The sequence below is a fragment of the Melanaphis sacchari genome, unplaced genomic scaffold (assembly GCF_002803265.2).
Source record: "Melanaphis sacchari strain LSU unplaced genomic scaffold, SCAv2.0 Contig12_pilon_pilon, whole genome shotgun sequence".
Taxonomy (NCBI): Eukaryota; Metazoa; Arthropoda; class Insecta; order Hemiptera; family Aphididae; genus Melanaphis; species Melanaphis sacchari.
In genome coordinates, this window is record NW_020270527.1 from 4,084,290 (window position 1) to 4,111,813 (window position 27,524).

The 27,524-nt window shown below is 22.9% G+C and overlaps 1 protein-coding gene across 1 annotated transcript in view; it reads right to left on the reverse strand.

Moving 5' to 3' along the window:
- The window catches only part of LOC112591167, a 147,910-nt gene that overhangs the window by 107,072 nt on the left and 13,314 nt on the right, over positions 1 to 27,524 (reverse strand). The window contains exon 2 of the mRNA XM_025334882.1: positions 1,434 to 1,553. The gene's annotated coding sequence lies outside the window, so the exon portion shown is untranslated. The remainder of the gene's footprint in view (positions 1 to 1,433; positions 1,554 to 27,524) is intronic.

Consider the following 27,524-nt stretch of genomic DNA (forward strand, 5'->3'; position numbering starts at 1 on the left):
TACTAATAATTGAAGCTTTTGTATATCACTCTCTACATATTACATATAATAAATAATATCATAATTTTATTCAGTCTGTTTTGCTAAGAAAAATCATTATAAACAGTATCATATTGATCTGACATATTTTATGCTTTGTTATATTTTTATCAATAAAATTGAATATTTTAAATATAAAATGTTTAATAAAAAAACAGCGAATTCCTTAATATACGATATAAAATTATATTATTTCTTGAAATATTTGGAATATGGAATAATTAACATTTAAAATATATATGTTTTTATAAATTTTATCATTCGATTGGATAGCGAATATTGTAGATCGACAAAACCGTTGTGTGCTAAGGTAGCTACAATATAACAATAGATGTATATATTATGTACATACTGTATATATTAAACAATGAAATTCATTAGAATACTCAGTAATAACTAATAATGAATATAAACGTAAACAAATAGTTATATAATTTTACCGATTAACGTGTGACAATAAATACATGTATGTGGAATGAATATTGTTATAGATTCATATAAGCATATTTATTTAAGACACGGCATTAAGTATATAATTTATTTCAGTAAAAAAAAATGTAAGTATTAATGGTGTACAACACATACATTTATGATGCTAAGTGCACTTATATTTAGACTATAAATATTACCAAAATCTAGTTACTACGACAAACAACGATACCGATCTAATGATAGTCAGTCTGAAGGTAAGTAATCCTAGATTTTAAATTAACGTAAGTCTTTTATGATTTTTTTCACTAAAAGTCAATTAGTTTTACTTTCATTTTTCAACCTCACAACTAATCTAAACATCAATTAAAAGTAGAATATTTTATCGTAGAACCATCAAAGCAGCCAAGATAATAGTATAATGTTTGCGTTAACACTTCCTTATAAGACCGATGCAATAGCTGTCGACATTATAAACATGATATGGCAGACACTTTCACATGATGCACATACATTAAAGTATTCCTATTTATAATATATTAATATATAATATGTATACACTGAAAGTAAACGTAGGTTCATGCCGCATAAATAAATGTGGTAAAGGTATTATGTTTTTTAAAAAGGTCGTGGCATGATAAATACGCTGCTGTTGACAAAAATGACGAAGTAATAATAATATTTTTTTTTTTTGTTCCGGTCTGCGGGTTGTACAGGCAGTGACATGATTGTTAGCTACTTTTTTTCGCACACCTCTTGTTTTTTACTATTTTTTTTTTTTGCCCAAGTAACGTTAAATAATAATAAAAGTTACCAGAGTACAAGAGACACGTGATGACATATTGGAGACATGTCACTTTTTATCTCGTTACAATGGCTGAGGATAAAAAGGAGTAAAGTAATAACAGTGTTGTGGATAATGTAATTTGTAAATGTAAATAATTATTCTTGACGTACACACATACCTCTCATTTTGTATTGGTAGATGGCAATAGTCTTATGAATTGAACATGATGAATATGAATGCAAATACCAGAATGTACGTCAATAGCGATTAAATGTCTTTGATTAAAACTGCTTTGAAACTGAAACATAAAAATCCAAAAAAAAAGATGATAATATAGTTAAATCCAATACAAATTAGCATATCTAAACGTACAGAAAATATATAAATAATTTGGATACATAATTTTTTAAGATAATTTTCCCTCATCAGGTGGACATAGGTTGATGCTAAAAATTAAATATAATATTGTATAAACTATTGTATATAAATTGTTCATTTTTAGTTATTTTGATCGCGTCATCGTCGTTGGACAACGATGATAAGATGCTTAATAATTAATATTTTCAATTATTATTTTCATTGTATGTAAACAGTCTATGTTGGATCGGTTATATATTATGCGTGTGTGCGTCCAACGTCCACCGTTATACATAGTATGTTTTGCCGAGAAAGGTTGTAATAAAAAACGGCTTTTTATCCATCGCACGCATTTCATCGTTGAATTTAATTTTTAAATTCAATTGTTTTTAACACGGTAGCTATCAATGTGAGTTTATTATTATTTATTGTTAATTATATCATCGAAATAAAAAATGTATTTTACATTTCTCGACGAATATAAAAATGAAAAAATTGCATTTTCTAACGAAATAAACCAAAAAATATCTGTGCTATATACTTATAAAAAAAAAAAAAAAAATTAGAATAATAAACAAAAATTATAAATTGTATGTGTTTACCTACAAATTAAATGAAAATATAAAATGTTATGGATATGAGAATGATATTCTAATTAATTGAAGAAAGATTTAAAGTAATATTACCATTATAGGATATAGCTACATAATATAAAAATATTTATTAAACTTAAATGGTAAAATGTATGTCGGAAACGATAATATTTATTATACATAACTACTTCAGCATGATAATGATATAAAATTCTATTAATTTCTAAATTTAATATTATTTAATCTTTATTTAATCATTAAAAATGATTTTTTTTTGTAGATGTATGCACTTTAAACGGTATATTTTTTTATAGAAGACGAAAACATAATATTTTAGTGTTTGCGTCCTGTGGAAATAGATCTAAAACTATTCTTAGAACTTTTAAAATGTATTCAAACATATAAATGAAAGGCATTTAGTATCTAATAATATAATATAATATATATTAAAATGTATCGTTATTAACAATATAGTGAAGAAAAAAGGCCATAGATAGATTATAGTTCAAAATGTATTAACGATGTGTGTTAGTAAATTAATTTATAATTAATTAATAAAAGTTAACTAAGAGTATCGGTTATACCTATTTTGTAAATTGACTATTGTTTGAATAACTATTAGCATATTATAGTTAATTACATAAATTCTTGAAGTTATTTTGTTTTCAACTTTTTTACGATTTCGGAATACTATGCTGTTTAGTTACCATTATTTTTTCGATGTTGTGTTATCTACATAGTTGAGTGTTAGTGTGTAAGTACTGTAAGTAATGGTTTTTTATAGACCATTTCGTTTTCAAGTTATTTTTTTTTCACTTATTCATTGTTAGATGGAATGGTCCACATTTTATTGATTATATAATATATAAATGAAAAATTTATAATATTGATGTTTAATTAATTATCATTTGATTATACAAAATAGAGCCCAATTTCGATTTTAAAAATCTCATTAATGCGTTATCATAATATCATCTATATTCTGGGTTATTATTGCTTAATATTATAGTTCTATTTGTAAAAAATTGGGAATTATATTATGAAGTAAAAACATTTCTCCAAAAAAATTTATCTCGGTAATTTCAGAAGGGTGAGACATTTTCAATTTCTAATACATTTCAGATGAATAGTACAAGATATTTCCCAATAATTGGAGGTTAATTATACCAATTATTGTTTTATTTTTCTTGATTTATATATATTTCAATTATTGCTACAAATTTCTGAATTAATAACAAACTTTAATAACTATTTAAATACTTCATAATATTATATTATATGCATATCGTGTAAAATATACATATTTTGTCTATACACATTATTGAAAATAATTTTAATTCTTAACATGATATTAATCAATAAAAGTGAGATATGTAGGTTAGGTTAAGTACATATTATTCAGTAAGTACTTTTTGATGTCAAATTTTCAAAATTTGAGTCAGAAAACCAATGAACCGTGATAAAATATTTATACTTTTAAAGTTTTAACCATAAAAAATATGCGTGTATATTATATATATTTATATACATTTAAATATTAGTATAATCTGTATTTAACCTTTTTTTATTATTTGAGATGTAAAATTTTATAATATTTTTTATTTAAACATATTTTATTATTTTATATTAATTTAATTATTTAATATTGTTCATTTGTTAATCAATCATGTCTCACTGATTATTGTTTTTCCAATATAATAAAAATCTATTGACGGTAATATACGTCAGCATTTTTGTAATAATATTGTAAATTGACTGTTTCAAAATAAATAAGTTTTTTTTTAGCTTTTACAAAATATAACTATATTAAATTATAACTTGAATGGCATACAAAATATTATAAAAGTTTGTTGTAAATTTAATCCATAACATACCGTTTGCTACGTATCTGTGTTATGTATTAATAACAAAATAAACCTCAAACTCATCGATTTTACAAAAAAAAAAATTTTTTCTTTCTCTCTTTTTCTTTAGCAACGTGTTCATTTATTTAAACTTAAGATTCAAAGCACTCATATATTATTGCAGTATTATAAATAAATATATTTAACACGTTATGTGCCATTTTTTAGAGATACCTATCATTATTCGTTTATCTAATATACTCTTGAATATTATAGTATTAAACGATAATATTTAGGTGCTTCATACATGCCGGGGTATAAAATGTATAATTTAAATATAAAATCTATAGGAATATTCATAAACGGTTTACTTTATTGCCGACACTAGCTGTAAATAAATATATGGAGTACTTATATACTGAAATTACATTGATTTTACATTTTTTTTTTCGACAATAATTCGCCCCCTCCAAAAAAAAAAATTTGGAAATACACCACTGGCTTTAATTCTTAATAAATAAATGTATGATGTATTAATGTATATATGCATTAGATACGAATACATGCATGTATTTAAATATCAATCACGACCTGGAATATTAATTAAGGTTATAATTTATAATAATAGGTATATATTAATAATATGGAAGAAAATAAATTATGTAACTATTAAATGTGTAATACATTTTTAAATTATAAATTTAAAAGACATATAGTTATATGTCTCAGTATATTGAGTCATCATTAAATTTTTACCTCAAAACCAATTAACCCAGAAAGAAGACTAATAAAACTCAATAAAATATTTTTCTTTAGTCTCTAGACATTTAGTCTTTAAAGTTACGGCCATATTTATGATCATTAATTTTCACTCGAGATAGTAGATGTAAACCTTACCTATGTAATACTAAGATTCTTTTCCACGCAATTGCACAAAATTAATTTCGTTTTCTTGAAAATAATGGTTTTCTTTTTAATTATCTTATATTAAAGCCGATGACCACATTTAAAAAATACTTAATTTTAAATTAACCCCGTCATTTTTTAAACATTGTTCCTCCCAACTATCAACTGAAGTTTATCAAATGCAAGTTGAACAGATAAAAAATATTGGATAGTAAGTATTTATAAAAAAAGTAAATGTATTTAGTTTATTTATGTAAAAGAAAAAAAAAAATTATTAATCTGATTCTATCATTTGAATTATACAAATAGTATCGACATTAAAAAAGGAGAAAAGTAGATTACCACTTTGATGTGAAATATATGCCAAGTGTGCCTCATCATCGAAGATTAAGTCACTGTAGAGTATATTGGTTAAATTGAATTCAATGATAAAATATCGTTAATGAAAAACGTTTTTGTGTGTAGACGCTCTGTCAGCTATTTTGCCGAGTAATATATATTTTATGATATTATATTTATGAATTATGTTGCTATTAAAACATAATTAATTTTTATATAATATAATATATAGATATAGTAACGTGGAAGCTTGAATAAATTGTTGCCGAAAAGTCGAAGACATTGAATTTCAAAATGCAATTATGTATATAAAAATTAATAGTATACGTTAAATATTTGAGTACCCACAAATAATATTTTTGAAATTTAATAAAAAAGAAACAATAAAATCATATTTTTCAAAAAAATATTTTGATTTTAAATTTTATTATAATATTTTTATTATTATTATTGTTTTAATTATTCTCAAAGTTGAAGATTGATACATTTTTACTATAGTATCCAAAAAGTAATGAAAAAAAAAAACAAATATTGTAAATTTAACACTTTCATTGCTTCAGGATCTAAAATATCTAATTATATGCATTTTAGATTATATTACAGGGAAACATGTCATTCAATTTTAAACGTTTAGTTTTTTTACGTCTTAGCAAACAAACCAATAGATAGATCTATTGAATTTCTGTGCAAAATAAACAATTACATCAATTGATTTGGTCAGTTTTTATAATAAAAACTAAATAAAGCATTGTAAGTTAATAAGTATTTTCGTTTTATTTTTGAATAGAATTAACGTTCACTTAAGTTTCTTAAAAATTTTTCGAATATATGGCACTAAAAATTCTGGTAAACTTCTAAAAAATAAAGAAAAATTAAGACGAAGACTAAATATAATATAATAAATTAAGACGTTATGCCTTCTATATGACCTGTGTCCAAATCTAATCCATAGTTCGTTTTCAACTTTCATGTTATTTTGTCATGAAATGTAAGTAACAAATAAAAATAAAAAATAATTCTTCATAAAAAATTTGAACACAACCTTCTGATTTGAATTTAATATAATATTATGACAAAATACTAGTGGATCGTTTTGGTTCAAATTGTTAATAAAATAATAAATAAATAAATAAATAAATAATCTGTCAATTCGATTGAAATTTTCATCTAATTTTTTTTTAAGGTATTTTATACTTTCTTGAATTATTTAAATTCATTAGTTACCATTTATTTTGTTTTATTTTGCTTAATCTAATACGCTACAAATATTTTTTGTATATCAACTTCATTTTATTTTTTCAAACGAAATGCGATATGCATGTCGAACATGTAATCATTTATTTTACACCAATACAATTGTATAACAGCTAGATGGAAGGAAATTAATTTTTTTTCTGTTTCCGAAAATATTGAGTTCAACAATCACATTCCGTGATAGGAGTACATTAAACCGTTCTACTAGGTTTTCGTCAGTTCTATTCCTGACACGAACAACTGTTAGTTATGCAGCCACAATAATAATGCTGTTCGTTATTTGATTAAACCGTGATTTACAGACATAAAACAACAAACTGGCCTATTATTTTGTTATAGAAATGTCCTTGCGGATCCACTATAATCGGGTATTATCGGGTATTATAATATGTCATTAATTTGTGTGGGTTACAACTTACAATATATATATATAAGTATGTGTGTGTGTGTGTGTGTGTGTGTGTAAGTTACTATGTACACTATCACTATAACACACGATTATATTTATTGTTTAGTGAGTATTTAAAGTGATTTTCACTGGTTAATGCTTTAATCATGATCAAAACTCCATTTAATCATTGATTTTTAACGTTATAGTTATTTATAATTGTAAGTTATAACAAACGAAATCTTATAAATTGATGTTGTTTGATCATATCTTTTGCTATTTATACTCGTTATCAGAAAATATATTTAAAGATTTTCAATTTATAATTTATAGGTATGTTGACATGTAGTAAAATTCAATATAATGTAATGATTGAATAAGTATGGTGAATAAGCCCATTTTTTAATCGAATGTATAAAATGTATTTTAAAAACATATTCTAAATAAAAATAAACTTCATATTATTTCATAAATATTTTATTTTAGTAGGAAATATTAACTGTTTTGAATATAATAATATACCTCTTAGTTTCATAGGCAGAAATTATTTACATTTTTTTTAAATTTTCTTTGTAACGTATAATATATATGTATATACACACATATATATAATAACACTTTTTAATGTACCTATCTACCTGATATTATACAGTGTACAATGTACATTTTATAAATTAAACTTACGCATTTAAGATTTTTTTCAAACTACAAACGTATTGTAAGGACAAAAAAACAAATAAAAACCTTGTGTAAAAATAAAAAAATAATACACCTTAAGTTAGAAAAAATACTGATGACTTTGATAAGTAATGAACATATTACGTACAATTAATGAAATAGCACCTGCAATTTGTACATTTTTTATTGATTTGGTATTGAATAAAATTTCGAAAGTATATGTTTTCTACCATTTACATTTTTGATGGGACGACATCTGAAAAAAAATGTACTGAGATGAAAAAATAAATTATTCATAAGTTTTTCATGTTAACTTAATATTTTTTCTAAACCAATTTACTTATTCATATTTGAACTTAGTTTCATATTAACAGAATATTATGTTGTGTTTCGTTATATTGCTTACATTATTTATAAAACATAACAAAATGTTCATTTTTTATTAAATAATATAAATTGTTATACATGTATTATAATAAGTATTTATAATAGATTGTTTTATCTGTTGGATATTATTAAATCTAGAATTATGTATACATTTTATCACTTTAAAAGTCTAAAACAATTTTTATCACAAAAAAGTGTATTGTAATTTAAATTTAAAAATAGATTATTTTAAAATAAAATTTATAAATATCCTCATGAACAACGAATTTAAATTTGTTTAGATATAAACAGTTATTTTAATCTATATTTTTTAATTAAGATTTTAAGACTCAATAGCCAGAAATATTTTTAGGTTTTACTGTTTGTTAATTATTTGTTTACCTATTATATTTTTTAAATCTATTTATTTATTTTTATTGAAACTATTTAAAATTACAATTCATATAACAAAAACCATATACATGTTATGTTCTAAACGAATCGTACTTAAAAATATATTTATTTTTTTCATGATTTACTTTATATAATCTATATGTTAAGTTAGGTAAAAAAATTTTCAATTTGATTTATTTAAGGTTTCAAAATGCTGTATTTATATTTAATAAAATCTAATGTTTTATTTCCTTTAATTTTCATGGTTTTTGTACTCAATTTTTTTATATTTTTTATTTTGTTAGATATTTCATACTCAGCCGTTATAGAGAGAATTTAAACCAATCTATATAAATTGTTATTTATGTAAGATGCAATTAATAGCTGTATAATATAAATTAATTTCCTAACTATAGACAATGGAAATGTAAGGGCATTTTAATTGTATTTAAATAATTATCTAATACATTTATTTGATTATGTCCTCAATACTAGTGGTGCATAAATAATGGTAATGAATTGGTGATATATGTAAAATTATTATTTGATTTTTGAAGGGGTAGTATTAATTATATATATATATATGAGATATAACTGTCATAAAATATACATGTGTGTATAAATATAATTAAAAACTTATAGTATGAGATTTTTGAATGTTAATAATTTAATTAAAAGTATTTTTCTTTCGTAAATAGGTAGATTTTAACTAAAAAAAGCTAAAAATTAAAAATAAGACTTAATTTTTTAATATATAAGTGTATTTACGAAAATACTATAAACATTACAATATCTTACGTTTTTTTTTTTTTCTAAACGTTTTTAAATAATTTAATTACAAAATATAAATGTATAATTTCTATAAACTTAAATTTATAAAATCTAGATAATAAGTACTAGGTAAGTACATTAAAAATAAATTTGACGAAAAATATCATGAGATACCATAACTTATTAATGATTTACTAGATAAAAATATTGAACTAATTTTAAATTTAAGTATGAAAAGTTTTAAAAGTTGTTTTCAATTATTTTTCGCATATACAATACTCTTTATAATTGAGTTAATGTACAATGAATGCCGATTTTCATACTGAAATCACACAAATTACAATTCACATTTTTATCGTGTGTATTTTATTTTAATTCACCAACCTTATACATTTATTATTTTTAGTGTCTTATTTAAAGGTCTGTGATAATATTCATTTTAAATATTTGGACATCAATAACATGAAATTACATTTGAAACTTCAGGTGCTTTAAGAAAAACTCCTAATATAGGTAAGCACTAACATAAAAACCAAATATTTATCAAATTATTCAAGCAAAAAAATTTTAATCAATTGTAATATTGCCTTGAATTTTGATTACTATAATATGCATAGTAATTTATAAATAATTACCCTTCCTTTATCGTGAAAAATATTACATTATTATTTTAACCAAATTATGATTTTTTTTATTTTTAAAAATTTTAATGACCTAAGATAATGACTTGACCATACGAGGTTATCCGCACCACTCAAGGTATATCTGAATATGTAAGTCATGCCGTTCACATAATAATTTCTTTTGCTTCAAAGTTTAAACTAATATATTACCATTATTCTATAGACTACGTCCTGTGCCGTGTTTCTTGGCCATTGTACTATTATCGATACACGAGTTACCGAACACAGTCAGTAGGCTTATTGAAGCCGATCAATTTCTAAAACGCTGTAAAGGTTACACTATGACGTCGGGAGTTATACGAAAGGGCTACAGCCCTCTGAACGGTTCTGCACGATGGGATAATGCAGAAATAATAGGTAGCGCCATTTGACCGGCCAAGTATTTGATTTCAATAAAGCACAACGTATACAAACTTGTTCAATCGAATACTTATTTCTTGATTACACGCATTAGGCGCGTAATATAGGAGATAATGATAAACAATTATGGTAGAATATAATATGTTCCACGCGTAACAAAATCAAACGGTTTTACCGATATGAAAGAACACAGATATATTGAGTTATTGATACAAACTGTGTTTTATTGCTAATTAAACAAGAATTGTGCTCTTATTTAATTAAAGAACGAACTAAGTGGCAGGGTGGTGTTCCAACCACACGGCAGCGCATAATCGGAACACTGAATAATAACCGATAACAGACGCAACCGGGAAATGTCACGCGTAAGATCACAGACGACGATAAGTGTGCTTAGTAAATAGTCCTGGTTGGTACAGTGTAGTTTTCGCGTGGCACTGTCAACAAGACCATAATATGTCACATAAACACAAATGAGGATTGCTCGTTTAATTACAGCACTTGCAGCTCTACGATAAAAAATTCAAACGCCTATAAATACGAGCCCAAAGTTGTTCTAAATATTTAAAAAATTACATTGACTATAAAATACGATAATTTAAATTACAGTGGAATTTTACACAATTATACGGTGGCTAGTAATCTTTGTTACATTAAACACAATAAGTTTTATAATTAGTTTAGATATGTATATGTATAATATGCGATTAGGTTGAGTAGATCACAAATATAATTTTTGATTGCAGCTTACGGCAATACCAATTTATTTATTAATTTATATTTAAATCGCTTAAATGACACGATTACCCTTTATCATTTGAAGTACTTTTTTTTTTTATTATTTTACTTCTGACATTATTTTATACATCACATATTTTAATTATTGTTATAATGTTTACAAACATGGTGTAAAACTAAAATAGTTGAATTGGTAACGTTAAAGTCAAATTGTTTGTGGACAATTTCAACGGGCGTAGAAATAAACCATTTATAATATAGAGAAGTAATAAAAAAAATGTAGGTATTGATAAGGAAAGTGAAACAGTTGAAAAATATATTTATTGAAAAAAAAAATACGTGACAATACATTTATACGATTTATAGAAAAGTATTTTTTTCTACTTTAAATAAAAAAATATATATTTATTATACAACAGTGTTACGCAATATTAAATCATACTATTAATATCTTTAGTTTTTCATTTTTAGAACTAAATTATAAGTTATTGATTAATTTGAGTTTAAAAATAAAAATAATAATATTTTTTAAAAATAGTGATATTAATATTTTTTAACACGCACATATAAGAACCTTTTTGTGACTAAAATAAAATAAGTATCCAAATAGTCGTTTTTAAAATAGAACATCACTATTATTGTAAGAGACCAATTGCCAAATTTAATAATTACATGAATAAAATATTATGCTTGTTATGGGATATCTTAATAAAGAAACATAGAGTATCTAAATTTAAATCTGAACACTTAACATGGTCTCATAATATCCTTGGTTTTCATATTATGATAGTATGTATAAGTCAAGTGCAATGGGTCATCGACGTGAAAAAGATCTCTGGTATAGTATGACGATCAGTGATTCATTACAATATTTAATTACTTAAAAAAATCGATTTAGTAATAAATAATAATAATGTAGTTAGTAATAATATTATGATAATATTTTCATATTGTTGAATTCAGATATTGTTATTATTACTATTATTGATGTCCTAATTTATGGCTAACAAAAACATGTTCCATAGCCGCACACGCCACCAGTCTTTCATGTATGTGGCGGATATAACGGTATAGTCAATAGGTATATATTATATCCCATACTTGTCGATGAATAATTAATTTCCCCGTCAACTTTACGGTGTGAGTATTATGCAAAGGGTTCAAGTATAATAATAATTATAATTTATCATAATAATATGTGCCGTTTAGTCACGTATTTGGAAGAGAAGGGTTTTTCAGAGATGGTCGGATGAACGGAATTAATGACAACTGACAATTATAATATCATTGTTCGCTTAAAAGTATATTTGATATAAATGTATAAACTGCATTATGTAGGCGGACAGCATGTAACTGCACAAAACAATTAAATTAATACCGCGAGTCTGTTAGCTTCTAGGAGCATAACATCTTCAGCGGCTCAGAAGTGCAACGTCGGTCATCAAAAATAGTATGAAAAATTCGTATTTTGCAATAAATAAAATATCCTGCAAAATTAACCGTAATAGACTGCATTATTAACAGTGTATTTTTTATTCTCTCTGAAGAAATGTTTCTGTACAAAAAAAGTTTTGATTAAATTTATTTTATGAATTTCATCCTCAGTAGTCATCAAGTATCAACTAGTTGACTAAACACTGGTTTCAAATGTGTCATTTTATAATTCTAACTATATTGGACTTAAAAATGAGGAGAATTTTTAAGTATAATTGTATAGTAAATAAATAAAAACTCTAAATTTTCAAAATTTTAACAGAAGCTATGTCTTAAAATATTGGCGAGAGAACGTTCCTATCGTTAAAATCATAATAGCATTGATTAAAGTACTATTTTTTTTTCACCGAGTACTGAAAAGTTCAGCAAAGGCTGGTTAATCGAATAAGTAAACTTTATCGATAAACTGTCACAGTATTATTATTATTATTCAAAATAAAAATTTAATGATACTGGTATATTGACAATCATTATTACACTCAGTAAAAATAAAACACTATTCTCCCATACAACAAAATAATTGCATTTTTATCTGAGCTGCCACATCCGTAGTGTTGCCCATTTGAGGTTTGTATAATTTTACTTTAATTATATGATTTATTATCATTATTATTTGACATACGGCGAATATCCCAAACTGTTTCCAATAAATAGAAAATAATGGGATGAAAATGATACCACAGATGGCTATTAAATTATGTGACCAATGCCTTTTGTACATTTCTGAAGAGTTATTCAAGTATTGGTTTTCTTTTCTTATATTTTACTTAAAATTATATTTTTTTTGTTATGAATACAAATGTTTACATTATATTCAACAGTAAATATTTTCCTTGAATAAATATGTTATAACAAAAAATAAATTATAGTATGCTATCCATTTTTACTTTTAAATAAATATTACTTACACTGTTTAAAACGTGGCATTAAATAAGCGTAGATCTAATTTTAGTAAATACTATCTTGACCGTGATCTACTGTTCTAAGAGTATTATGAAAAATATACTAATGTTCTTTTATGTCTATCTGTATGGTTCGATGAAGTTTCACTCAAAATACATTTTTTAAATCTATAGTTTTATGGCTTTTTATTATAAGTTATATAATAGTATAACAACTAGTAATAATTTCGTTAGTGAGTTGAGGTAAAGGAGTTATTTTTGTGATAGGTACAAATTACACAATATCGTTATGCTATATTATTTGATTTAATCCTCGTCACTGTACCATATCTAGCCTTTTAATATAATTTAATGTAATTAAAAATAAATATGTACCAAGTAATAAGAACTATACAAAATAACGGTAAATAAATATAATATATACTGAAAAAAAATTGTTTGTACATTTTGTATATTAAATTAGTAAAAATATTTTATCAACACATATCCTTATGTATTAAGTATCATTAACGAAAATTTCGTTAGTAAAACGTTTATTAGAATGTTAAAATTTAACATTTGCATAGATATTTCTATACTAAACAATTTTATATTAAATATCAATTTTATTTTAATTTAAAACACCAATCATTAATTATCAACATAAGTCAATAATATGTATTTATTTTTAATGAGTTTAAAATGTTTAAGTACATTTATGCAAAAGAATAGTAATAGAGAAAATATGACATAATGATTATATAATAAATGTAAAAAAGTAAATTTAGTCATAAAGTATTGTGTTTAGAGTATGACTGATTATACTTGAAGATAGTAAAAAAAAAAATGAGTTTTCTACGTGAGTAGCAAATAAAATTATAATTTACAATCAGAATCGTCCTATGTATTATAATACAGTATACTGTATTATATTTCTGAAATCGTATACATATCTTGACAAATAAGCAATAATTTAAAAAATATTGTTAACTTCCTGAATAATTTGTTTGATAAATGCGTAATACAAGTATTAGAATTTAATGAAATAATGATTTTTAATTCAAGTTTTTTAATAACTAATTATTCATTTACAGGTATTCTTTTTATTATTATTCTTTTTTAATTTTTTTGTTTATATCGCTAATGCTCTTTTTAATTATTCATATAAGTTTAAATTATGGCTAATATTGGCTATCGTGTCTACATGGTAATTTTCATGTTTTTGGCTTTACTAAAATATTGAATACAATTTTTAAATATTTAAAACTTGTGTCATAGAAAATTTTGAACTTTGACAGTGTTATAATGTCACACAATGTTATAACGTGGATAATTTTATTTTTATTTTTATTGAACATTAAAATATATATTGATTAAATAAAAAATACTGATTTCACTTTTATCAAATGTACTTAATTTTTAAGTAAATATACATATAGAAAACTTTCTATTCGTTCACCAATCATCTGTTTTACTTTAAACTAGAAAAATTAAAGATTGTATTTGAGTAAATCAATTATTATTACATTCAATTTATATTTTGTACGATCTTTGTACAATTTCTTTATGAAAAATTCAATTAAACTGTTATATTATTTGTATTTGATTAAATAAATTTATACCATTTATTTTTTAATTAATTTACCATATCATAAAAACGTCTAATAAAACATATTTTATAGAAAACTTATCTCCGATAATAATCAATTATAGTAAAAGTATACAAGCACAATTAATTGTCATTGATTATACAAAAATTTAAATGAATAATAATAACTAAGACTAGAAAGTTGTAGATGTTGCATATTGATCTGTATGCTTTCAATTTATAGCAAACCAAGCTAGAAATCTGGAGTAAAAAATTGAAAATTGAAAATACATATTTTGTATATTTTATCAATTTTAGTTAAAAAAGTGCATATTTCATTGATTTTATATTTTTCTAAAAAAAAAAAAAAATGTTTTTTCTTTCTTAATCTGCAGTATATTTCAATTAATAGTAAAAATAAAACTCAAAATGTTCAATAAAGGTATTTATTGTAATTTTGAAAATACTGAAAAAATATTTTTAATAATATTTTCAGCTCAATAAGATGTCAAAACGCCAACCAAATATAAATTGTTTTCAGTTATAAACAGTTTGTATGTATATTATTATTTTATTTATTTTTTTTTTTTTTTTGGAATTCAGAATATTTTTTTTGTATTTTTAACATAATTTTTGATACATATTTTGTAATATATTCGTGCATATTTTACCCTTTTAGCTCTTATAACTTCTAAGCCCTAATAATAACACACTACTCTATAACGAAGATAATGCAAGTGACATAAAAGGGAAAATCGCCAATTACCGGATGGCGAAACACTGTTTTCTGTAGGATGGTTAAGTATGATGTATTATTTTTTTTTATATTTATTTTGCGTATTATTATTTATTACCATGTGTTACACGGCGTATTGTATAGGCAAAACAAATACATTATTTTGCTTCAAAATAAAATAAATTATTGTAATATGATGGAGGGTATAATATTATTTACTTATTGTTAAACGCCAAACGATTTATCTAATTTAACACTTTATATTTATTATATTTGTTTGTTCTTTTTTTTCTTTTTTCTTTCTTTTTTTTCATATAGGGTATTATTATTTATGAGTCAATAGCATGGTTAATAATGCTTAACATTATGTATTATTGTGTTATTTGCATAATGAATAAATGATAATACTCATAAGCAATACATTAAATTACAACATTCACACGCAAAAATTTAATTGAATGATTTGTAGTTTCTGTTTCACTAGCCATATAACTTAGATCTTATGAAAGCGAATCATCGTTTCTGTTGGATTGTAACTGTCCTATACCTTAACTGATTAATCGTAGTTATTAAATATTGTTATATTCTGGGATACATTGATATTATGCTCATAAAAATTATTAAAAAATTATATTAATATTGTAAAACTTTAAATGTGTGGTTTTCGTTAGACGTACGTGATCAAATTAAGACGTATACCCTGTCTACATTAAATTTATAAATTTATTCAGCAGTATAAAAATACCCAGCAGCTACTATAATCCACGCAGTATTATGCTTTTGTGCATATTTTAGTATTTCATTTTCCAACTTGATGAAATTATCCTAAAAGCAAAATAATATCTTACGGCATAAAATAGAAACAAGATTTTGAACTCTTAAAGCGTATTATAATTATTATTTTCAAAGTTCCTTAATATTTATTTCAAAAAAATAAATTACAATATATGTATCGTATAACAATTATCAACTTATCAGAATATTTTATCAAAAAAAAAAAAAGATTTCTGTTAAGATTAATTTTTATGAAATAAAACACTTATTGTTAATTCAATGAAATTAAAGGTCTCCTTTGTAAATAAAAATTATTTGTATTTAACAAATTTTTCTTTAATATAAAATAAACTTAAAACATTTTTGAGTAAGCTATAGTATATTACTACATAAACTAACCACTACTTTGATGTTAACCAATTTTACAAAACACAGATTACAAAAACATTTGTTTGTAAATATTTTTATGAAAATTGAATTTATTAACTAAATTGAGTTTTGTAGATAATAGTAAAGTAAACAAAAAAAGTATTTATTTACATAAATTATATGTAAGTATTCAACTAAAATAAAATTTAATTACCCATTGAATAATTTGGAGAATATTAATTAAAACCTTAGTCGTGTTCTACAAAAAAAAAAAAAAAGTGTAGGCTTTGTCTAAACATATATATTTATTTTTTTTACCTCAATTAATAAAACTAACGACTATATAATGTTTTAAATAGTATTTTATTACATATATATATATAATGACCTCATCCTAATAGTGGTTTAACCATTTACTCTATTGTCACTGTAAAACAGTTGTATTATATTTGCTGCAATTATGAAAACTGTATTTCAAACATAACTTAAACGATTATAATATAAAAGCTTATCTGTATGTGTATCCTGTAAATTTCGCTAAATGTATTACCTAGGTCTTCGACATATTATTTCAAGTTTAATTTATTATCAGAATTATGATCTTGTTGACATATTAAGAACTCAAGATTGATAATAGGTACTTCATAATAAGTTTTGGAATGTGTGTTTTGAATGCATAATTACTATCGCAGTTTATTCGTTATTTTTGAGTATTATTAAATATTATAAATCATTATTATTATTAAATTTTACACCTTCTTAAAATTTAATTAAATTTACATATTAACAACAATCGAATTTTATTACGGTTAGGTCAAAACTAAACATTTTAAACATCTAAACAATATGTTATAATAAAATAAATAAATATCAATGCATAAAACAAAAGTTACATTGTTTAATTATAAAAATTAAAATTGTATAGGATATAAATAGATACTAAAATTGTGAATATTTGAATATAATTCAACTTTCTTGGTAATAAAATACATTTTCTGTGAAATACGTCAATATGCTTGTAACTAGACTTTTTATGCTTATAAATTTTGAGGATTGGTACAATCAATATTAGGGTTAACATTTCCAGTATAAATTATAAACGTACATTAAAAGAAAAAAATAGAATTGTGACCCACTGAGAAAAAAATTTAATTATAACCGACTACAAATTTTTTTTTTATATACATATTGTGTTTCAAATTTCATTGATAATACAAAAAATGCGTGAATTTGTTTGTACGATATCGTTTGACTCATATAACATGAACACACACACACACTCACACACAGACGCCTTTCTACATCGCGTGCATTAGTAAAACGATGTGATTATTACGCATTTTCATTTGACACGATATGAAAGTTCAAAGTATATCTGCTTATAATTCTAGCCCGAAACCCAAGACCGAAAAGTTCATCGGTTGTTCTAAATATTTAAAACGAATTGTAAAATTGGTTTCCGTTCAATGGCGGTCGAATAATATTTCCCATGAAATTCCCTGAGTTAATCGGACTAAATGCATCAACAGAATTACGTTAACTTGCCACCACCGCTACCGCCATCGCCATCGGTCTGCAGAGTTGGGATAATTGGTTTAACACTTAATGCCGACTAATTTGTTGTACGCACACCCTTAACTAGTCGACCGTCGGTTAATTGTGCGAACTCGTAATAGAATACACGATCAGTTTTGAGTTTACTGTGCGATTGGAAAAACCAAACACCACCTTCACTGTTAGAGTCGTGCCGTGCCCGTGGCCGACCGCCCAAAACATTAGGTACAAACAATAAACGACTTGTGCTCGAACATAGTTTATTATCAACCACTCTAAAATTGCACGCCTCACAGCTTGCGCCATACTAAAACCACAAGAAGGATGATTATTATAAGAAATAAAAGTAATTATTTTTCACGAATCTTTTGCATAAATAATTTGATAAAATATCACATGCGAGTAAAAACAGACGTAATTTACTTAATTTTATAATCGATTTATTAATTATAAGAAAAAGTCGCCATAAAACATATTTTCTTTAAAAAACACTAGATCTAGATATGCATGTATATAAAAAAAAAATCATTTATATAAAACATTTTTTTTTTACGTGTGAGCTCAGACATGCTTTTGTTCGAGTCAAGATTTATGGACACGAGAAGATACTATAGAACCTTACTCTAACTAATATCTCCTCTAATAATAAAATGAAAAGTAAATAATGCAATACTTTCGAACGAAAAAAAAAATTACCTATATTTAATATCATTTTATGTTGTTCAATATTATATTTGTCTTGTTTTTAAAAATAGAATTTATTTTAAATTTCAGAAAATATAAATAATTTATGAATCAGCCAATTGTCAAATTTTGCTTCTTTTATATTTAGATAGAATACGACACAATACATAATATAATACAACAGTTATTTAGTTTTGATTGTTTACTGATCTTAGAGGCTTAAATATATTAAAATTCTTCTGTTTTATATTATATTATATTATATTTTTATATTATTATTATCTATACATTCATAATATTATATAACTGTATTCTTTACTATATTGTTCACTGTAATTTTAACTAAAATGTTTAATAATATGCATTATATAAAGCCAATAATAAATTTACTTATAAAAATATGAATTCATTTAGATTTATTAAAAACGTAAACCGGCTTTCCTCTGTAAAACCTTAAATATTTTTATTATTATTAGGTATGACCTCTTTTATCTTTGTCCTTAAAAAGTCATGATAAATAATTTTTACTGTTTAAAATTATATACATCTAAGTTTATAAAATACAAATATATTATACTTAAACATTTACTATCCAAATATTAAATGAATGTACATAATTCAATTGATGTAAATAATCTAAAAAAACATTAAATCTGTAAAAAAAAATTGTATGTAATAACCTATATAAATCGGTAAAAATAAAAAAATAAATAAATATACGTTATTAATACACCTCATGAATTATCTAAAACATTAATAAGTTTTATTGACAAACGTAATAATAAACTTGTAAATATAGGTAATATTGGATTTTCGGGTGACTTAAAACCACTGTTAAATATATTCAAATATTCCATTATAATTTAAAATATATGAAAAATAACTTGAAACCAAATACTTATTTAAAAAATGTAAACTCTGATTTTTTTTTAACAAAAAATACATTTTAAATAAGACGAAAAAATACATTTGGGTAAAAAGCAATGTCTTAGATAAATGTACATAAGAAAATTATGATTTTTATCTTAAAAATTAAACCTAGTTTACTATTAATATTGAAATTAATATTTTTTTATTCTTTATTTGATACTATTCTTAAAAATTAAAACCCAATATTTGTTTAATAAAAAGAGAAACTTTTTAAATATTTGCATCAATATAAAAAAATGAGTTTAAAACCTCCTACGCATTTTATTTTAAAAATAAATTGTATACTTTAAAATGAGATAATACAATATTATGTTGTACTTCCAATTATAAGATACTTTTGAGGTGTTCCAAACAAAAACTTTATACTTATATAATCTTTAAACTTGACGTATTTTGTTTAACTGTAGGTACTTTTGAAAACATTGATTCAATTACTCAATGCATTGGTACTTTATTTTACTATTATATTATTTTTTTTTAAGCAATTAAACTATTATGAAAAATCACATGATTGTAAAGTATATTAATCACAAAACATGTATAAAAAGTATTTTCGAGACCATAAAATCAAGTTATATCGAAATTATTTGAGTATATCATATATTGACGTGTTTAAACAGAATTCACACTGCGGTATAAATTTTTACTGTATGTTAATACTATAAATATTTTGCTGTATCTGAACTATTAACTTTTGGTACTTAATTTATCACTTTATAAAATGTAATACGTAAATAATTTTTACAATTTTCAATGAATTTAATATCAACATTTAGTTATTTCCATTTGATTTCTACTTACGTATCATCATGCTAAATAAATGTATCAAAATAAGTATGTATTCATAAAATAATGTGTATTCTAAATGTTATTTTCATAGAAAAAAAATTAAATACTTAAATTTGTTTATTTAATGTATAGTATGCTCTAATGATGGAAAGAATTAGCGTTATCTATTTCTATTTTAATACAGTATGTAAAATGCAAACTATAGTAGCTTAAAGGAGGTAATTTAAAGTAGAGAGCATAATTAAGTATCTATATTCAAGTTAAAGCTTAAATATTATATTATAAGTCAAAAATTACCTAAGTTTAATTACTCAATTTACTTAATAGGTAGTATTCGTAAATAGTAAAATAGTTAATCTGAAAAAAAATCTTTGTATTCAATTTTATATACAAAAAGAATATGTTTTTTTTTTTTTTTTAAACACTTCAAATGGTTTATTTTTAAATTTCTCTTTATTTTATTGTAAAAAAAAAATATAGTTATCGATTGAGTAGGTACTGAAATACATATTATGATATCATAATATTTTTTCCACAAGACTTTAAAAATAATTACATGTTAATGAACAAACATATATTGCTGTATATATTTTATTTTTATTCTATCTTACTTTGATCATTATAATTGTAGATAGATAGAATAAATTTTTTTTAAATTTGAAAACAATGATAAATAACTGATTTTTTTTAATAAATTTAAGAAGTATTCTAAATAGTGAGTACCTACTATTATAACAAATTAAATGTTTTTCAAATTGTAATATTGCTTTTCCTAGTAAAAAAAAAAAAATCTCCTTGATATGTTTTAATATAATTACTTTTAATGAAAATTATGCTACAACAAATAACTTTTTATAAATTACAATTTAATTGTATCTCGAACTGCATTTTTACTGCTTAAAATCAGTATCTTATAACAGAAATGTATTTTATAATTTTAAAACTAAAATTTGTATTGAAATATGATATTAACGTTCATACTATAAGTACCCATATTAGTTTACTACCTATTATGTATTATATACTAAACAAATAGATAGTTATATTGATGTTTAAAAATGAGTTTAAGTATAAATTATGTGTCATACACTGGAATTTTGTTATTTTTTTTAAAAAAGTTTAATCGTAATAGAATAATATTAAATTACACACTAAATTTTCGCTAACTATTATAAAACTGAGCCAATAAAAATTGTAAAAATATTATTCAAAATAATATAAATCGATTATTTAAACAAACAGTGATAATATTACTATCACAAAAAAACTAATTTATCTTTATCTATATTCTATCATTGAAAATTCATAAAATACAACGATATATGCATACATTTGACAATATTTTTTATCGGTAACTAAACTTTAATTCTATGAAATTCGTGTGAAAATATGAAAATCATATTTGTGTACAAATATATTTATTTTATGACGTGTAAAAATATACATTTTATCGCTAGTCATATGTTTTTGAATACGCATAAATTTCATAAAAAATATCTACATAAAAATAGATTGATTTTTTTTATCACTTTAGAAATTGACTTTTTAGTTTTTACACAATTTTCGTTTTAGATACTGTGCAATGAGTTTAAAAATATGAAATTCATAATGTTATATTTTTATTTATTTTTTTTTCATATTATAAAACAATCTATAGATCCAGTAATATTTTAGATTTAACTGAAATAAATAGTTGTTTCATTTTTGATTTGAATATCATAAATATTTTAATAATCTATTACAGTACCAAATTATTATTGAATCTTTTTTAATCTTTTTTACAGTACTTTATTCAGAGTATCTTGTCCTGTGCTTCAGTGTTTGCCATCACCATAAATACTTACCCATCTTCTGTATTTTTAATATATTACTCTATCTATTTTTATTTAGGTTTCATAATTTAATTTAATATTTAAATGTTTGAAAAAATATTACAAAATAATACATACAATATATTTTAAGCGCATTGGCTATCCAATATGTTTGAGGAATGTAACAACAATATTTTTAAATCTTAAAATTAAATTGTAATATAGTATGTTGAAATATTACTAAACAAATTTCGCTCATAAAAAAATAACCTAACCTAACATTCATACCTCTTTTTAGAATTTAAAATATAAAAAATAGATATGAATAATGATAAAAAACTAAAATCTTTTTTTAATTTTTTTAAATCATACATATAGTTTCTTTTAATGTTTAATACAAATTAAAATAAAATAAAATGTTAAAATATTGAAATATACTTTTATTTTATCATTATTATTTTTTTTTTTTTTGTATCTTCTTCTTATAAAAATAAATTGTGCATTGATACGAATTTATTTAAAAAATAACCAATTTTATTAAAATTAAGCCCGTACCTTAAATATTTAGAATTGTAATTAAGTTTTTTTTTTTTAATATTTTATTAATATAATATACCCAAATTTTTAAATAAACCTTTCTCAGTAAAGTTGAAAATTAATTACGAAGTTCTGTGAGTGTGTATTTGTTTAGCAAAAATAAAACCAATTACGACTTCAATGTTAAATTAAAAGATCACATAAGTATGTAACTGACAAATATTTTTCTTTGGATAATCGATTTAGTAAACAATAAAAGGTGTATTACTGCAATGTTGGTAATGCGTTAGTAGTGTTTAAAGTTTACTCTTTAAGTTACACTTAAAGAGTTAAAAATGTCAACAAACATTTTTTTTTTTTTTAACGATTAAATAAATAAATAAAATTAGAACTACATGAGCTGTTTTATTACATACTATATGGTCCGATAATAAATGAACAATTTATAAGTCTTTTATCTGCCATTTAACAAAAAAAAAAATCATATTAGCTATCCATAACCAAAAATATTGTTAAAAAAGCTTTATTAATGCATATTATGCAACGGTATGTTTAGTTACAAATTTATATTTTCAATATTATTACAACTATTTGATTATTATTGTTAAATTATATTTGTAATTTAATTATACTCTATTGTAGATTTAGATTTTTTCTTTTACTTAAGGTAGGTTTTATGTTGGATCTAAAATCAACTAATCATACAATGTATTTAACTTGTGTATTGTATGTAATAAGAGAAAGTGTTACAACTTTTTAAGTCATAGAATTTATGATAAGAGTTTGAAAGAGTAGTATAAAATGTATCTTATTTTATTTGGCCTTATTGAATTGAATACATAAAACGTTAAAGCAATATTTTATATCACATAACAAATTATATAATCTAATATTAGAGTGCATTTTATTTAATAAAATATAGTATACATTTTTTTCATTCATATTAAATTATAAAATACGTTTATAACAAGTATTACATTGAAGGTCAACGAATATAAGTTTTATGTCACTGTTATATATTATATGATTATAACAAAACAGAATAAGACGTTATACCTAATTTACACGATATTTTATTTTCTTAATATTCACAGGAAAGGTCAATCCAGTGGACATTTCTGTAAGAATATAGTTGACATTTTACGTAAAAGGTGGACGTGAACTTTATCATAAAAAAAATGCCTATTGAACGTGAAAAATGGATTTCAACTATATCATAAAGAAAACACCATTCAACCATATCAACATTGATATAAAAATATATTTTGTTTAAGTTTTTCAATTTTTTTCATCGATATATTGATTCTGTAATTTTCATCATAAACATTTTTCAATTCAAATATATAAATACAATTATGATATTGTGCCGTCTTTTAAATAGTCAATATAAATTAATATAACACATTTTATTTTATAAATAATATATCAAAACAATATATTAAATATTTACCTAAGATTATAAAATGATTATGTCTTATAGGTACTCATAATAATATAAAATCAAATTAATTATGTTTACCAAATAACAAACATATAAGATTAAAAAATGTGTATAATACTTAGGTTTAAAATTAAAATTAATACTTAATGCTTAATAGTAAATATATTATATGATGATAAATTAAATAAAATCAATAAGGTTATTCAATTTTTTACTAATAAATTAAGAGGATAAAAAATATAAAAAAATCAAATTTATTGTTCAAAAAAAAAAAAACACCATTACGATTATTAGGTACAATATCTTTTGAGATATTGAATGATTTTAAAATACATATTCTATCATTTTTTTTTTTTTATGTTATATGATAAAAAAAATTAATAATTTCACATATGGTTGTATTATGTAAAACAAAGAAACTATAACACGAGTGTCCTATCAACGAGTAAACGCAAATTAATGCCAAGAAAAAGGGTTAAATTTACTGAAAACCATATAAAAAAACCAAGTATATGAGAGTATTATTAAATTTATACGCAAACGGGTAAGAATAATATGTTAAAAATTTAGTCCATTTTTTATACAAAAAGTCTTATCAATAGATCTTGTTTAAAAAATACCATGTATATTATAATATACAGCATATAAAATATTACTCATAAACTAAATGTAATTTACAACATGGACTCACAGAGAATTCATAATTTTTATCTCTAGATTTGATAAAACTTAATTTACTTTTAAAACTTTTGAAAACATATATACACTATGCTATCAATACGTAACATTTTACAACTCTAAGTTATCAGTATTGTTAGAATTTATTTTAGAATTGTATTAAAACATTCGTATTTCTTAAAATAAAACCGACTTTAAATTTAAAAACAATTTGTTTTACTCTTCATTACGTTTTAATTTTAAATAAAGTGAAACGATATGGTTATAAAAATATTGAAAACATTAGATATATTTCTTAATATTATATCAAAATACAATGCCTACGTTTTTCTATTTGTAAGATGAGTATTGTAATATTATTGACTAAATTTAATGTAGTATTATTATAAAAAAAAAATAAAAAATATATATACTTTTGAAAAGACATTTTACTAACCTTTCACTGTTGGCTTAATAAAATAGTTTGTATAATATAATATTTTTTAGAACATTAATTAAAGATTCCATGTAATATTTTGGAGAAATAATAGACTTATTAATTAGACTTGTTTTCAGTAATATACCATAAGGTACTAAAAAATCATATTTTTGTTTTTCATGAACGGATATTATAGTGTTTAACATAAAAAAATTAAACATTATTTCTAAAATATGAAATTAACTTGTATTTTTTTTTCTAAATACTATATAACAATAAGTAATTTTATTATTGCTCTCCCTATGTGTGTTTTTGTATAAAAAATTCAAAGACATGCTAATGTACTTTTTTTACATTTTGTTTTTTTTCGAACTGAAATATTCATATGAATCGACAAAGAGGATCAGTATAAGCAATAAATGCTACAGACAACTATCACAATGTTGAACAATATATTGTATTTTATTGTATATAGTCAGTTTGCGTGAACAGCAGTGGCGATTCCCTCGATGTCGTTTCGTAATGATATATTGTGTATGTATAATAATATGTATCGTTATGTTAGCCGAAATATACAGATAATATAATATCTGAATATAGAGGGTATATAATGTAAACCACTGATATTTGTACCTAGCTAGGTATAAAACGATGTTTGATATGGATAATGAATATAATATACTGCAGTATATATACATAATTTGTTACATAGTTTTTAATAATCATAATAAAGAAAAAACAATTAAGTATAGGTATATAATAAAACAGAAGTTAGTAATTACATTTTTCGAGTTTTTCCAGTTACACCCTGTAATATAGCAGAATTAAAACAGGATATATATTTGCGGTTAGACAACAAATATTGTACCCTCGTCGTTGTTGTTGTCGTTTAACCCCAGTAGACGTTACCAACAGGAGGGATACTCGAGAAAAGATAAAGTTAGGAACGTTCACTTATGCATTACGAGGAGTTCTTGTCTTGGGTCGTAGTGCGCTGGGCCATGAGGCAAAATGTAGTTAATCGTTAGATAGAACAACCACAATAACCCAGCAGGATAATATAATCGGTTGGTCGAAATAACAGATTTTCAAAAGGTACAGCAGCGGCAACGATCAATGGTCAATATAACGGTGGTCTTTGCAGGATGGCAAACGATATAGACACGCAGTGATGGAAGAGTAGTGAAAAGGGATAGCTGTTCGTACAATAAAATGTATCTATCTCGGAATATATATAATGTAGATTTTTGTTGCATTTTACGATCTGAAGAATACTCTGGACCCAACTATATTGACGGGTGTGTTTGCCTATTGGTGTTATTCGTCGAGATTTCTTTTGAACTAAACCGATTTTATACTCAAGACAACGTACACGAGACATCTATATCATGATAATTTATTTTTAGTAAAATATTGTTGTAAAATGCATGCCTTAAATTTAAAATATTTCATTGATAGATTACAAAAACATATTTGTAAATATATATTCGATCAAAAACTATTACCGAATCGCTTAAATTTTTTTTTTTAAATATTTAATTTTAATTTTTAACGTACGTCGTAACTCATCATTAAGTTAATGTAGTTTTATTTTTGTTTTACAGCAATTTTCTGTATAGTTGTTTTATTTGTTTGATTTTACATAATAAGCATCTAAATCAAATAACAATAGTATAGTTGTTAACTATTGAGATACAAAGAGTTTTATAGATAATAATCAACAAGATGAATATTATGTTGGATTTTAATTAATAAATAACAAAAATACATTAAAAACTTCATTTTATTTAATTTGAGTACTAGTTATATGTATTTAACTATTATGTAGTTAATTGTTTAGATAAATTATTTTATAGTACACTTAAGTTCACATTATATCATTTGTATTCTCACATTTGCTATAATATAATCAAAT